At 43.1% G+C, this 13672-nt stretch overlaps 1 long non-coding RNA gene across 1 annotated transcript in view; it reads right to left on the bottom strand.

Annotated features, from left to right (window-relative positions):
* Positions 1 to 4352: 4352 nt before the first annotated feature.
* LOC138987810 (uncharacterized) overlaps positions 4353 to 13672 on the bottom strand; it is a 102595-nt gene continuing 93275 nt past the window's right edge. The window contains exon 3 of the long non-coding RNA XR_011464102.1: positions 4353 to 4452. This is a non-coding gene — a long non-coding RNA (uncharacterized lncRNA). The remainder of the gene's footprint in view (positions 4453 to 13672) is intronic.

The raw sequence follows: 13672 nt of genomic DNA on the forward strand, positions 1-13672 counted from the left end.
TGAGACTTACCTGGTGGTCCAGTAGCTAAGACTCTACACTCCCAAAGCAGGGAGCCTGGGTTCAATCCCTGGTCAGGGACCTAGATCCCACATGCCACAAACTAAAACATTCCGCGTACTACAATAAACATCATAGATTCTGCATGTCGCAGCTAAGATCTAGCACAGCCAGACAAATAATTTTTTTTTTGAAAGAAAAAGTTTGTTTGAGGAATTGATTCGAAAGTGAAGTCAGTATGGCAGCATTATTAAGACAGATTCAAATGATGTCATTTGGGCAGAAGTCAGTTTGAAAGGATGTAGGGTTTGGGGGATTGAGAAAGAGGAGCCAACCAGTGGAGACTATCAGTTCAACAACTCTAATGAGGAAGGAAACAAGAGGACTGTGGTGCCAGTTTCCAGGTTAAGAGGTATATGTGTTGATTTTACATGCTGAGAGGGAGTGAGGGTCCTTTTTAAAAATGAGGAAAGGAGCTTTTGGAAAGCATGAGGCTGCCCAAGACAGGATAAATTAATTACCCAAGAGAGGAGACCATTGGGTGATCATGAGCCCAGGGGTTGCCTTCCACTTAGCAAGGAGGGCAAAGGTTTTGTCAGCTGAAGGAAAGGAGGAGAGTAGATAAAAACAGAGACAAGAGAACAAATCTTAAAGGAGGAGAGGAATAGTGAGTGAGGAAGATGAATCTTCTCAATGAAGCGGTTGACAGTCAGCTGGGAGGGTGGGAGTGAGGGCTTGAGAATCAGAGAAGCATTACGCAACCCCTTGGGTGCGGGTCGGGGGCTGCAATGGGAGGAAAACATAAAGGAACGAAATGACTGCTAAGTGGCAAAGATTTTTTTTCTCTCTGGGTTCCTGTGGGCCCTCACTTTTAGGCCTGAAACTGCTCCCTACCAGACTTCAAAGCCACTTGCAGGGTTGGCACTTGTAGCTTGGTAATTCCAAGCATTCGGACCATGCCACCCGACACTGCAGTGAAAGGCTTTTCCAGGTCCCTCATGAAAGAAAAGAGACGCCAAGGAGCAAGGCAAAGAAGTATCACTAAAAAAAAAAATAGGACTGGACCCCGGCCATCTTTCTACCTCTCTCTCCGCTAACATGTCAGAACCAGAGAAATGCCTGACCTCGCTTCTTGGGAAGAGTGAGGTATGTGTATCAAAATACATAAATCCTAAAAAGCCTATTGTGAAGGGCAGAGCCCTCATTATTTGTATTTTGATCACTTTTAAATATTTTTAAAGTGAGCGCTTCCAGGGGCAAGGTAAATAGTCCCATTTTGTGGGGCGCTTGATTAAATTCCAAACATATCATTTTGTGGGGTGTGCCTGCAGATTCTGATACCTTTGAGCAGGTTTGCCAAGAAAGAGCAAATGTGAGAGGAGCCCATGGAAACAAGGAAACTATTCTCCCAGTGGCAGGTTGCAGGGCTGTGCAAGGGAGAGCCATCCGACTTTTGTCTCCCTACTGAAGGGGAGATTAGAATGGAATAAATTAGCAATGTGGGCCTGAGTTGTTACTACATAACAATAACACTCTGTGCTCCATTCAAGGGATGCCAAGCCCTTTGACAAGACTCTTGCTTTCTCTTTGGACTTCACCCCGGGGGTGGGGAAGGGCACTGGCTAAGCGCATCCCAGGTCCAGAGAGAAGTGTGCCTCCCCACCCACTTACCACAGTCTCACTCTCTGCTCCTTCCCTACCAACTTCTTGCCTTCCTTTCCTTTCTGACCACCTCCACCCATCCTTCATCATGAAGAAACCTGCCCAGAAGGAAATCAAACTACTGAGCATCCACTTATAGTAGCAACCAAGGCATTCATTTACTGGACCATTATGTGATCATCACAAAACCTGAATAGACAAGGGATAGTCAAGTGATGGTCACATATATTTAATGATTGATTTGGCATTGATCCTTGGCTTGGGAATATCCCTTGGAGAAGGGAATGGCTATCCAGTCCAGTATTCCTGCCTGATGAATTCCATGGAATGAGGAGCCTGGTGGGCTACAATCCACGGGTTTGCAAAAGAGACAGACATGATGGAGCAACTAACACTTTCACTACTTTTACTTTTTTGGCACAGCTACCAACCAAACAGAATGATATGGAAGCTGCACTGGAGCCCAGGATGAGAGGCACTCACCATGCTAGGCATTACCTCCTAGTTGCTGGAGTGTGGAACTTTCATCAACTGGAACAGAATTATTTCAATGTTTAGACAACAAGGACTGTTGAATCTTGGTCCTGAGCTATCACCATATCACAGATAAAAATGGGTCCACAGAGGTTTTAAATACTTTACCCCCAAACCACAAATTGATTATAGGCTTGGCACCCAGTGACTCAACTGGAGGGTCTTTTCCACCCACCTTGCTGGCCCTCTGCCCTCTTTCCTTTGTCATTTTTGTGTGTGTGTGTGTGTGTGTGTATATATATATATATATATATATATATATGTATATATATATATATATTTCACATATATGATACGTGAAAGTTGTTCAGTCATGTCTGACTCTGTGGCTCCATGGATCATACAGTCCATAAAATGCTCCAGGCCAGAATACTGGAGTGGGTAGTCGTTCCCTTCTATAGGGGATCTTCTCAACCCAGGGCTAGAACCCAGGGATCAAACCCAGGGATTGAACCCAGGTCTCCCACATTTACCAGCTTCAGTTCAGTCAGTTCAGTTCAGTCGCTCAGTCGTGTCCGACTCTTTGCGACCCCATGAATCACAGCACACCAGGCCTCCCTGTCCATCACCAACTCCCGGAGTTCACTCAGACTCACGTCCATCGAGTCAGTGATGGCATCCAGCCATCTCATCCTCTGTCGTCCCCTTCTCCTCCTGCCCCAATCCCTCCCAGCATCAGAGTCTTTTACAATGAGTCAACTCTTCGCATGAGGCAGCCAAAGTACTGGAGTTTCAGCTTTAGCATCATTCCTTCCAAAGAAATCCCAGGGCTGATCTCCACCAGCTTAGAGATGAAAATATGCAGTGTTCTGGAGAGGACATGCAAGGGCACCAGAAGACTCTCTCCCAGAGAACTTCTCAAGTTGCATTTATTAATCTCTGCTGTTCCCATGAAAAGTCTTCTCAGTAGTGGCAAAATGGGAGGGGAGGGAGTGAAGGAGTGAAGAAACAACTGACTGAAAAGAAAGCTTCTATTTCCTCTTTTCCCCACAAAGAGGCAAGGACCTTGTTTTATTTTGTTCCTCATGGTACCCCCTGGGGGTTAACACATGGTTGACACCCAATGCAATTTGGTTGAATGAATGAATAATAATTTCTCCCGTTTCTACAACACTTTATATTCTTGAAAAGAGCCTTTACAACTGCTCTCATTGGACCCTCAAGAAGTTCAGCAGGATTACAGGGCAAACATCGTTATTTCCATTTACAGATGAAGAAGCTAAGATGCAGAGGGCTAAGATGGTTTGCCTGCATCACAAACCAACCATATTGGGCCCTGCCAACTTCCTGGTCTGGGGCTCCTTCTCCCACAGGGCAGTGTCTCCTAAATATGAATAAAAGTTAGCATAACTGGAAACAAAACAACTTACAATTTGCAACCTACCGCATACTTAGGGTGACACTGAAGGAGTAGCAGCACACAGGAGACCTGGTCTCCCTCTCCCTCTTTCTTTCCCCACGCTCACCTCCATTCACCAGATCACCAGCTCCAAGGAAGTCCCTCATTATTCCTGTACCTCAGCCATACCACCTGCATGTAGTGCTAGCTTTATATCTTTTCATTTTTAAGTGAATTCTCCCCTTCAGTAAATAATTTAAGTAAAATTACTTAAGGCAATGATTTTTGTAGCCTATATCAATTGGCTCAGGACTCCCTTTCTTACAAAGTTCAAGTATGACATTTAATAGACGGAAAAGAATAACACGACTCTAAAGAATAACATTAGTCTATCTAACTATGGACAATTCCTACTCATGAACTCCCTCTCTAGGGCCTCCAAAAGGCAAGGGGCAGTGGCCATGGCTTTTCCCTCTTTTTACCTATTACCAGTTCCTGCAGTGTGGTTTCTGGACCAGCAGTATCAGTAGAATCGGAACCTCTTATGAATGATAAAATCTTTAGTCCTAAACCTACTAGAGTCAGAGTCTCTAGAGTGAGGGGTCCAGTGATCTATTTTAAAAGGCCTCCAGGTGATCCTGGTGCATGTAAAAGGGTGATGGCTACTAATCCATTATATCCTATTATTTTCCTGCCTGAGCCAGGAACACCTTGTGTTCCCAATGGGTGCTCTGGGACTCTCTGCCCACTCAGTTCTTTAATTCTTCTTCCCTCCACATGAAAACCTACGATATAGTCTTATTAATGACATTATTAACTTACCTCCTTGGAGTAAGGGGTGGACTAGATAATCTTCTGAGATTTTTTTTCAAGTCAAGAAGCTCTGATTCTTCGGGGGAGTCACAGCTAAGCAGATGGCCTTAAAGAAGAGGAGTATGAAGTTAGCTATGTGTTTATCATGCATTGTGTGCTAAGTTGCTTGGGTCTGTCTGACCCTTTACGACCCTGTGGAGTTTAGCCTGCCAGGCTCCTCTGTCCATGGGATTTTCCTGGCAAGAGTACTGGAGTGGGTTGCCATGCCCTCCTCCAGGGGAATCTTTCTGACCCAGGGATTGAACTCATGTCTCTGTGTCTCCTCATTGGCAGGCAGGTTCTTTACCACTACTGCCACCTGGGAAGCCCTGGGTTTATCATATGTGGCCTTTACTATGGCGAGGTACTTTCCTTTGTACATACTTTGTTAAGGGTTTTTATCATAAATGGGTATGGAATCTTGTCAAATACTTTTCTGCATCTACTGAGATGATCGTATGGATTTTATTATTTTTTTGGTTAATGTGGTATATCACATTGATTGATCTGCAGATGTTGAACCATCCTTACAGCATTATTTACAATAACCAAGATATGGGCCCATCAACAGAGGAATGGATAAAGAATATATGGTGTATACATATATAACAAAGGAATCCTACTCAGACATCGTAAAAGATGAAATCTGACCATTGCAACAATATGGATGAACTTTGAGGGTATTATGATAAATAATAGATATTATTATTTGTCTTTCTATTATTATATTTGTCTTTCTCAGCTAGGGAAAGACAAATATCATGATTTCACTTATATGTAGAATATAAAAAACAAGCAAACAAAAAATAAATGAACAAACCAAATGAAAGCAAACATGTAGACAGAGAACAGAAAACAGTAGTAGTTACCAGAGGGGGAGTGACCAGAGAGAGGGCAAAATGAGTAAAGAGACTAATTGCATGGTGATGGATGGAAACTAAATTTTTAGTGGTAAGCATGCTATAGTGTCGGAGAAGGCAATGGCACCCCACTCCAGTACTCTTGCCTGGAAAATCCCTTGGATGGAGGAGCCTGGTAGGCTGAAGTCCATGGGGTCACTAAGAGTCGGACATGACTGAGCGACTTCACTTTGACTTTTCACTTTCATGCATTGGAGAAGGAAATGGCAACCCACTCCAGTGTTCTTGCCTAGAGAATCCCAGGGACGGGGGAGCCTGGTGGGCTGCCGTCTATGGGGTCGCACAGAGTCAGACTGAAGCTCCTTAGCAGCAGCAGCATGCTGTAGTGTACACAGAAATAAAAATATTGGGTTGTTCATTCAGGGTTTTCCATAATATCTTATAGAAAAATCTGAATGAACTTTTAGGTCAACCCAATAGAACAGTGCACAACAAGAAACTTATATAATGTTTTGAACCAGTGTTATCTCAATAAAAATTAAATTATAAAAAAAGAAGACAGAAGAGAACTTCTGCCTGGTAAGCTTCCTTTGCTACAGGCTCCAAGGCTGGAGTAAAGTGAGGACATAGGCCAGTTGCCAGCTCTTAGTTACAGCCCCAGGAGATCTTTGATGTTCTCCCCTTGCAGTCTGGGGTCCCTGTTTTCAAGAATTTATCAGAATGACCTAGACTTAGCAAACTTGCTCTATGTACCTTGGACAAAATATCCGCTGAGTCAATTCTGTGAGGAGCCTTGGATTGTCAGCCTAAAAGCCTGTTTATAGTTGACTGCCTCTGGCAAACTGCTATCAGATGCAAAAAAAAAAAAAAGTGTCATAGGTTTGGCATATACTAAATTATCCTCAGCATTTGCATTAGGTAGGTGGTCAAGCAACAGCAGGTAGCAAATACAAGAGGAAGAATCTAGTCCCTGCCCCACTTCTCCCTTACTACCCCCTCCCTTCTTTCCCAGATTCCCACCATGAAAAGACAACCTAAAGGACTCAAAAGAAGGATGACTTCTCCACACTTGGATATTCTCACACAGTTAAGAAAGAAAGAACCCAATCTCTGTTCAGTTCCTGGGTTCTGATATGCTTTTCCTTTCTAAGCTTCTACAACCTACTGCTCATGACTTCATTTTGCCAACCACAAAATGTAGCTAACTGCTAACCTTCGGCTTTACTTTCCTCCCTCTTCTAGATTCTTTGAGTTATGAAAGCACAATGAGTGAATGGAGAGACGGTCGAGTAGGATAAGATAAGAATGTTAACAATCTCCATTGAAGACAACAGGCAAAGGTCCTGGAATTGGAGTCATGAGACTTGGGTCTCCAGCCAGGGCTTTGTCACTGGTGAGCTGCGAGGCTGAGGCAGGTTACTGCCCCACTGGGTGTCACTGCAAAACAAGGGGCTTGAGCAAAACAAATCTCTGGGCTGTTTTCCAACTGTTTGATACTGTGAATAGAAAGACAGAACATAATTATGTCTTATTTGGGAGCTGCATTGCCCTTGTCTGAAAACTCAAGTTTGGGGACAGCAAGTAGACTTCACTTTGTTTACCAATCTGTTCTAGCTGTGTTGATTGCCTGAAATGTGGGAAAGGGTAGCATAAATGACTACAAGATCTTCCATGGGAGGGCAGGCAGTTACATCCCTAGTGCCTCATTTGTCTCTTTTCCTGCTCTTTCACAGCTAATAATCCTTCTGTGAAACTTTTAATTGCATCTAGGCTGCCTAAAATACAAGTACCATCAGATCATAAAGTCCCATGCCCAGTACAAAGCCTGTTACCTGACAGGTACTCAGTAGCATTTTTTGAATGAATGAATATGGGTCTGTATACTAAGGGCCTGTCTAGAGCGATAGCACAACCAAAGGAGAGGACCGCAATAGCACTGGACTCATATAGAGAGAACAGTCCTATTTCACGTGTTGTCTAAGGGTACTTGCTAACACTGGTTTTTATTTTCTCTGAGACTGAATGTCAGCTCTTAACTTGATAGAGGAGAGTACAGCAATGATGGGAAGAGGAATTTCCCTGGGATTCAGTGAACACTTCATTTGGATATTGCTTCTTTCTTGAATGCTTTCACTGAGAGTTTGAATAGGAGGCCATCAGCTTGAGAAAAGATTTAAAATGGATCCTAGCTGCTCCTTATTGCTCAGATTTTCCAACCACAGGTGAAGTTTCCCTGGGTCTTGAAGACCTCATTCTGCTCCCCTGTACTCTTCGTTTGTGTTGGAGGGGGCACATTATTATAGTTGGGTATTAAGCTTTTCGGAAGGCTGAGAGAGAAGGAGGCTTTCTTGGTAAGCCTGGCTCTGTGGCTTGGCAGTCACACAAGAAAATGACTTTATCCCCAAACCAGATGTTCAAGTTGTTTTAATAATATCTTATGAGCCCTCCTCTAAATAAAACAAAAACTCACTCTATCAGAATGTTCCCTGGGATTAGGAGGTTGATCCTTGCTATCTGGTTTTACCCACCAGAGGGTAGCACCAAGACAAATTTGTAATAAATCCCTGACAAAATTCAAATTTGGTTCAGGATGATTTACTCAGAATTCTGTGTGAAAGTATCAGTACCTGAGAACATCAAAATAAGTCCCTAAATGCCTCATAAAATTTCTAGGTAGACACAGGTCTCTATTTATTACCAGAAATAGTGTTAGGACATTGAATAAATCCCCATGAACTGGGACCGGTTCACATTTTTCTTGCACAATCAGTTTACCTGGAATCTTAAAATGAGGTTTTCCAGTGTACAGGAAGTTGGCTTCCATGATTGTTATAGTTTTTCTTTAACTCAACCATTCTAAGACTTTTTGTAGGAATCACTGACTTGTCCAGACTTTTCAAATTTGCATTTAATTGTCCTGCTATCTCTTCAAGAAAATTAGAGATACCAAGGGAACATTTCATGCAAAGACGGGCTCGATAAAAGACAGAAATGGTATGGACCTAACGGAAGCAGAAGATATTAAGAAGAGATGGCAAGAATACACAGAAGAACTGTACAAAAAAGAGCTTCATGACCAAGATAATCACAATGGTGTGATCACTCACCTAGAGCCAGACATCCTGGAATGTGAAGTCAAGTGGGCCTTAGAAAGTATCACTACCAACAAAGCTAGTGGAGATGATGGAATTCCAGTTGAGCTATTTCAAATCCTGAAAGATGATGCTGTGAAAGTGCTGCACTCAATATGCCAGCAAATTTGGAAAACTCAGCAGTGGTCACAGGACTGGAAAAGGTCAGTTTTCATTCCAATCCTAAAGAAAGACAATGCCAAAGAATGCTCAAACTACCACACAATTGCACTCATCTCACACGCTAGTAAAGTAATGCTCAAAATTCTCCAAGCCAGGCTTCAGCAATAAGTGAATTGTGAATTTCCAGATGTTCAAGCTGGTTTTAGAAAAGGCAAAGGAACCAGAGATCAAATTGCCAACATCTGCTGGATCATGGAAAAAGCAAGAGAGTTCCAGAAAAAACATCTATTTCTGCTTTATTGACTATGCCAAAGCCTTTGACTGTGTGGATCACAATAAACTGTGGAAAATTCTAAAAGAGATGGGAATACCAGACCACCTGACCTGCCTCTTGAGAAACCTATATGCAGGTCAGGAAGCAACAGTTAGAACTGGACATGGAACAACAGATTGGTTCCAAATAGGAAAAGGAGTATGCCAAGGCTGTATATTGTCACCCTGCTTATTTAACTTATATGCAGAGTACATCATGAGAAAAGCTGGGCTGGAAGAAACACAAGCTGGAATCAAGATTGCCGGGAGAAATATCAATAACTTCAGAGATGCAGATAACACCACCCTTATGGCAGAAAGTAAAGAGGAACTAAAAAGCCTCTTGATGAAAGTGAAAGAGGAGAGTCAAAAAGTTGGCTTAAAGCTCAACATTCAGAAAACAAAGATCATGGCATCTGGTCCCATCACTTCATGGCAAACAGATGGGGAAACAGTGGAAACAGTGGCTGACTTTGTTTTTTTGGTCAAAATCACTGCAAAATCACTGCAGATGATGATTTCAGCCATGAAATTAAAAGACACTTACTCCTTGGACGGAAAGTTATGACAAACCTAAACAGCATATTCAAAAGCAGAGGCATTATTTTGCCAACAAAGGTCCATCTAGTCAAGGCTATAGTTTTTCCATTGGTCATGTATGGATGTGAGAATTGGACTGTGTAGAAAGCTGAGTGCCAAAGAATTGATGCTTTTTAACTGTGGTGTTGGAGAAGACTCTTGAGAGTCACTTGGCCTGCAAGGAGATCCAACTAGTCCATTCTAAAGGAGATCAGTCCTGAGTGTTCATTGGAAGGCATGATGCTAAAGCTGAAACTCTAATACTTTGGCTACCTCATGCGAAGAGTTGACTCATTGGAAAAGACCCTGATGCTGGGAGGGATCGGGGGCAGGAGAAGGGGACGACAGAGGATAAAATGGCTGGATGGCATCACCGACTTGATGGACATGAGTTTGGGTAAATTCTGGGAGTTGGTGATGGGACAGGGAGGCCTGGCATGCTGCGATTCATGGGGTTGCAAAGAGTCGGACACGACTGAGTGACTGAACTGAACTTAACTGTCCTGCAATCATCAGTAGTGGCTTCTAACTCAGGGGCACAACCCAGAGAGTCAAAGGATGACCCACTTGATCCTTTGGTAGGATTATGGGTTTTCTTTGATTCTCAGGGACCTCTATGTTTACTTGTATATTTTCACATAGCATTCTGTGCCTTTCTCCCACAGAAATATCCTAATTTTGTAATTAGACAATTCTGATTAATGTCTCCTGTAGTAGCCCTTTATGGACAGGAATCATGTATATCTTATCACTTCAACCCCTAGAAAGACTCTGTCTCAATAAATACCTATTGAAAAATGAATAAATGATTGGATAAAATAATGAATGAAAAAATACAGCTAGAAATCAGCATTCTTTTTAGTAAGGTTCTTGAGAAGTTGTAAGTAAACTGCAGTTTTTTCTTAATTAATTACACAAATATTTGTTGAGCAATAGGCTCTAGGCACTGACAGATACGTTTCTGTTTTTAAGGAACTCACAGACTCTAGGGGGAAACAGACGAGAAATTAGACCATCACAGTTGATGCCACATGAAAAATAAGAGCAAAGGGTTTTGTGAAAATACAAAAGCAACATCTGGCTAAGTCTGGAAGAGATCAAAGATGACTTTTGAGATGGAGTGATGCCAAGTATTTAGAGTAGGTGAGGGAAAGTCAATTCAAGAAATGTCTTTAACAACAGATCTTCAACACAAGAGGTGATGTGTTTGGATTCCTCCTTATGCAAAAACTCCCCGTAGGGTCAACAGCCAAATAGGGGACACAGTTTGCAGGGAAGTTGAGAGCAGAATCTCTGGAGGCAGACTGTCCTGGCAGGAATCCTGCTTCTACCCAACCCCTAGGCTGTGTGACCTTGAATAAGTGGCTTAAACTCTTTGTGTCTCAGTCTCTTCATTTTAGAATAATAGTATTATCAGCCTCATGGGATTGCATGAGGAATAAATGAAATGAAATATGCAAAGCTCTTAGAATAAATCTTGACACATGGAAAGACCAAATAAATACCAGTTGTTATTATCATTGTCATCACAGTTGAGTACTTCCCAGATGTGGCACATGCTGAGGGCATGGTTTGGCTCTCTCTTTGAAAGAGAGAAAAATGAATCAGGGAAGGATCACACTAAATAAAAAAAAAAAGTGCATCGACCATGTCTAAATAATGACCACTGATTTTCACCCACCCGCCAATACTCCATAGGATAGTTCTGACATCACGGATTGACTGGAGAACAAAATAGAAAATCTATGCATCTAAACATATCATTTTCAAACCTGCCTCCTCAGTGCCTGGAACAGAGTGGAGAATTAAATCATCATCATCATCATATTTATAAATATGTGAAGACCCATCTACCTTTCCAAATTAAACACTGTCAAATCCACTAATCAAGTTATTTATTGAGCAACTTCTACAGCAGGAGACATGCATGATTCTTGCATTCTTGCTTCTTGTCTGAAGAACTCAGAATCTCATGAGGCAGACAGATGTGTGAACAGAACATGAGAGTATAATAAATGTGGTGGGGACCAGAGGGATGGGACTTCCCAGGTGGTGCTAGTGGTGAAGAGCACCCCTGCTGATGCAGGAGACACAAGAGACATGAGTTAGAGCCCTGGGTCAGGAAAATCCCCTGGAGAAGGGCATGGCAACCCACTCCAGTATTCTTGCCTGGAGTATCCAATAGATAGAGGACACTGGTGGGCTACAGTCCATGGAGTTGCAAAGAGTCAGACATGACTGAGCAACTAACACTTTCACTTTCAAATATGGTGGGTACCAGAGGGATGGGGCTTCCCGGGTGGTGCTAATGGTAAAGAAGATGATGCAGGAGACACAAGAGATGTGGGTTCAAGCCCTGGGTCAGGAAGATCCCCTGGAGAAGGACATGGCAACCCACTCCAGTATTCTTGCCTGGAGAATCCCATGGACAGAGGAGCCTGGTGGGCTACAGTCCATGGGGTAGCAAAGAGCTGGACATGACTGAAGCAACTTAGCACACACCAGAGGGATGTCTGCATGAAGGGCCACTGGAGCACAAAGGAGGGGGCAATATGCCCACCTAGGAGTCAGGAAATCTCCAAGGAAGATAAGTAGGAATATGATGAGCAAAATGGGGAAGGCAAGGTCTCCCGAATTCACTGTGCTGTACTCACTAGGCAAGGAAAGCACCTTGCCACAAGGGTGCTCAATAAATAGACATAGTATCACTGAATGGGTGAATAAAGAGGCTAGCTCTTCCTACTGCCCATCCTTCTCTATCCCCTCCTCCCAGAGACATCTTCCCACATGCTCTTTTCAACCCCACGGGGAACCTCCATTACATTACTCATCCCTTTCACTGCCTGGTCTTCTGCAAACCTCTCAAAAGCCTCCTCTATTATTGCTCAACAAACACAGGTGTCCTGGGTGAAGCATAGAGCATTTAAATCATGAGGAAAGCCAGACACAGTGAGCATCTCCCACTAACTTTTCACTGGAGAAATGTGAAGTGCGGAATCAGGGGAGGACAGAGTGTGCTGTGTGGTCATTGTAATAGCCATGCCATGTCCCACCTGGCCTTTTCCCTTCACCCTCCCTTCACAGAAGAGTGTCAGGTCTGCTGAGTTTCACATCTACACCCAGAAACACAAAACGCACGCCCCCGTGCCAAGAAGGTCCTTACCTTACCCCCATGCCAAGAAGGCCCCCATGGCTCCTTACAACCTCATCAGAAAGAAAGGAGACCCTGAAGGAATCTAGGAAAATGGGACCTCCAAACCATCCCACAGCTGCAAGCAATGTAATGCTTTACTTAGGGCCAGACACTGCATCCTGGCCAATCCATCCTTTCACTCTGCATCAGCGCCATCCCCTCCCCATCCTTTCTGCACCCAGATTTCATTCTCCGTGCTAGACAGCCAACAGTTTAAAAGGTCTTCCAAAAAAAATCACATTTCCTTCTCTTTTCATCCCCAGAGCAGGGTGTATCCAAACCACGTGGCAACTTCACTCCTCATAAATCAATTGTTTAATTGACAGAAGAGGGGATTTGTCTAGAGGCTCTCAAAACTCAAAATTTCATATGACCTATCTTCCCCAAATGCCCAGAATACCTTGATAGTCTATTGTTTTCACAGGGACTTTGCAGCTTCCAAGGTCTGGAGAAGGGTCAAATGCCTGAACTCCAATTTTCTCCCCATTTCTCTGGTCTGAGAAGACAAGAGTATCATCTGGGATTTGTGGCCAAGCGTAATCTGTGTGGCCTCTTTGCATGAGGAGGAGATGGAATGTTTGGATGAACAGGTTTTTTTTTTTTTTCTTATCCATAGATTGCCCACAATGCTATGCAGAGAAGTGTCCAAGTTTTGGAGTAAAACAAAACAAAACACACAAAAAACTTTCAAATATTTGAGGAAGCATTTTAGAAAGCACTGGGGGAAGAGAAAGTGGTAAGATTATAGAGGAAAAGAAATGGAGAAAGGAAGAGAACTGAAGCAGAAGGAACAGAGGAAGACAGGAAAACAATGAGAAGAGGCCTATGTCCAGAAACATCTATCTTTGAGCAGATCTTTCATTTAAATAAAATGCTAAGTTCAGAGAGGAGCTAGTGAAAACTCATGCACTGATTTCTATAGAGTCTTTTATAATATCATGGACTGATGAGGCATCTAAGAAGTGAGCTATAAGTGAAAGTAAAGTGAAGTCGCTCGGTCATGTCCAACTCTTTGCGACCCCATGGACCGTAGCCTATGAGGCTCCTCTGGCCATGGGATTTTCCAGGCAAAAGTACTGGAGTGGGTTG

This window comes from Bos mutus, chromosome 5 (assembly GCF_027580195.1).
Source record: "Bos mutus isolate GX-2022 chromosome 5, NWIPB_WYAK_1.1, whole genome shotgun sequence".
In the NCBI taxonomy this organism is placed as follows: Eukaryota; Metazoa; Chordata; class Mammalia; order Artiodactyla; family Bovidae; genus Bos; species Bos mutus.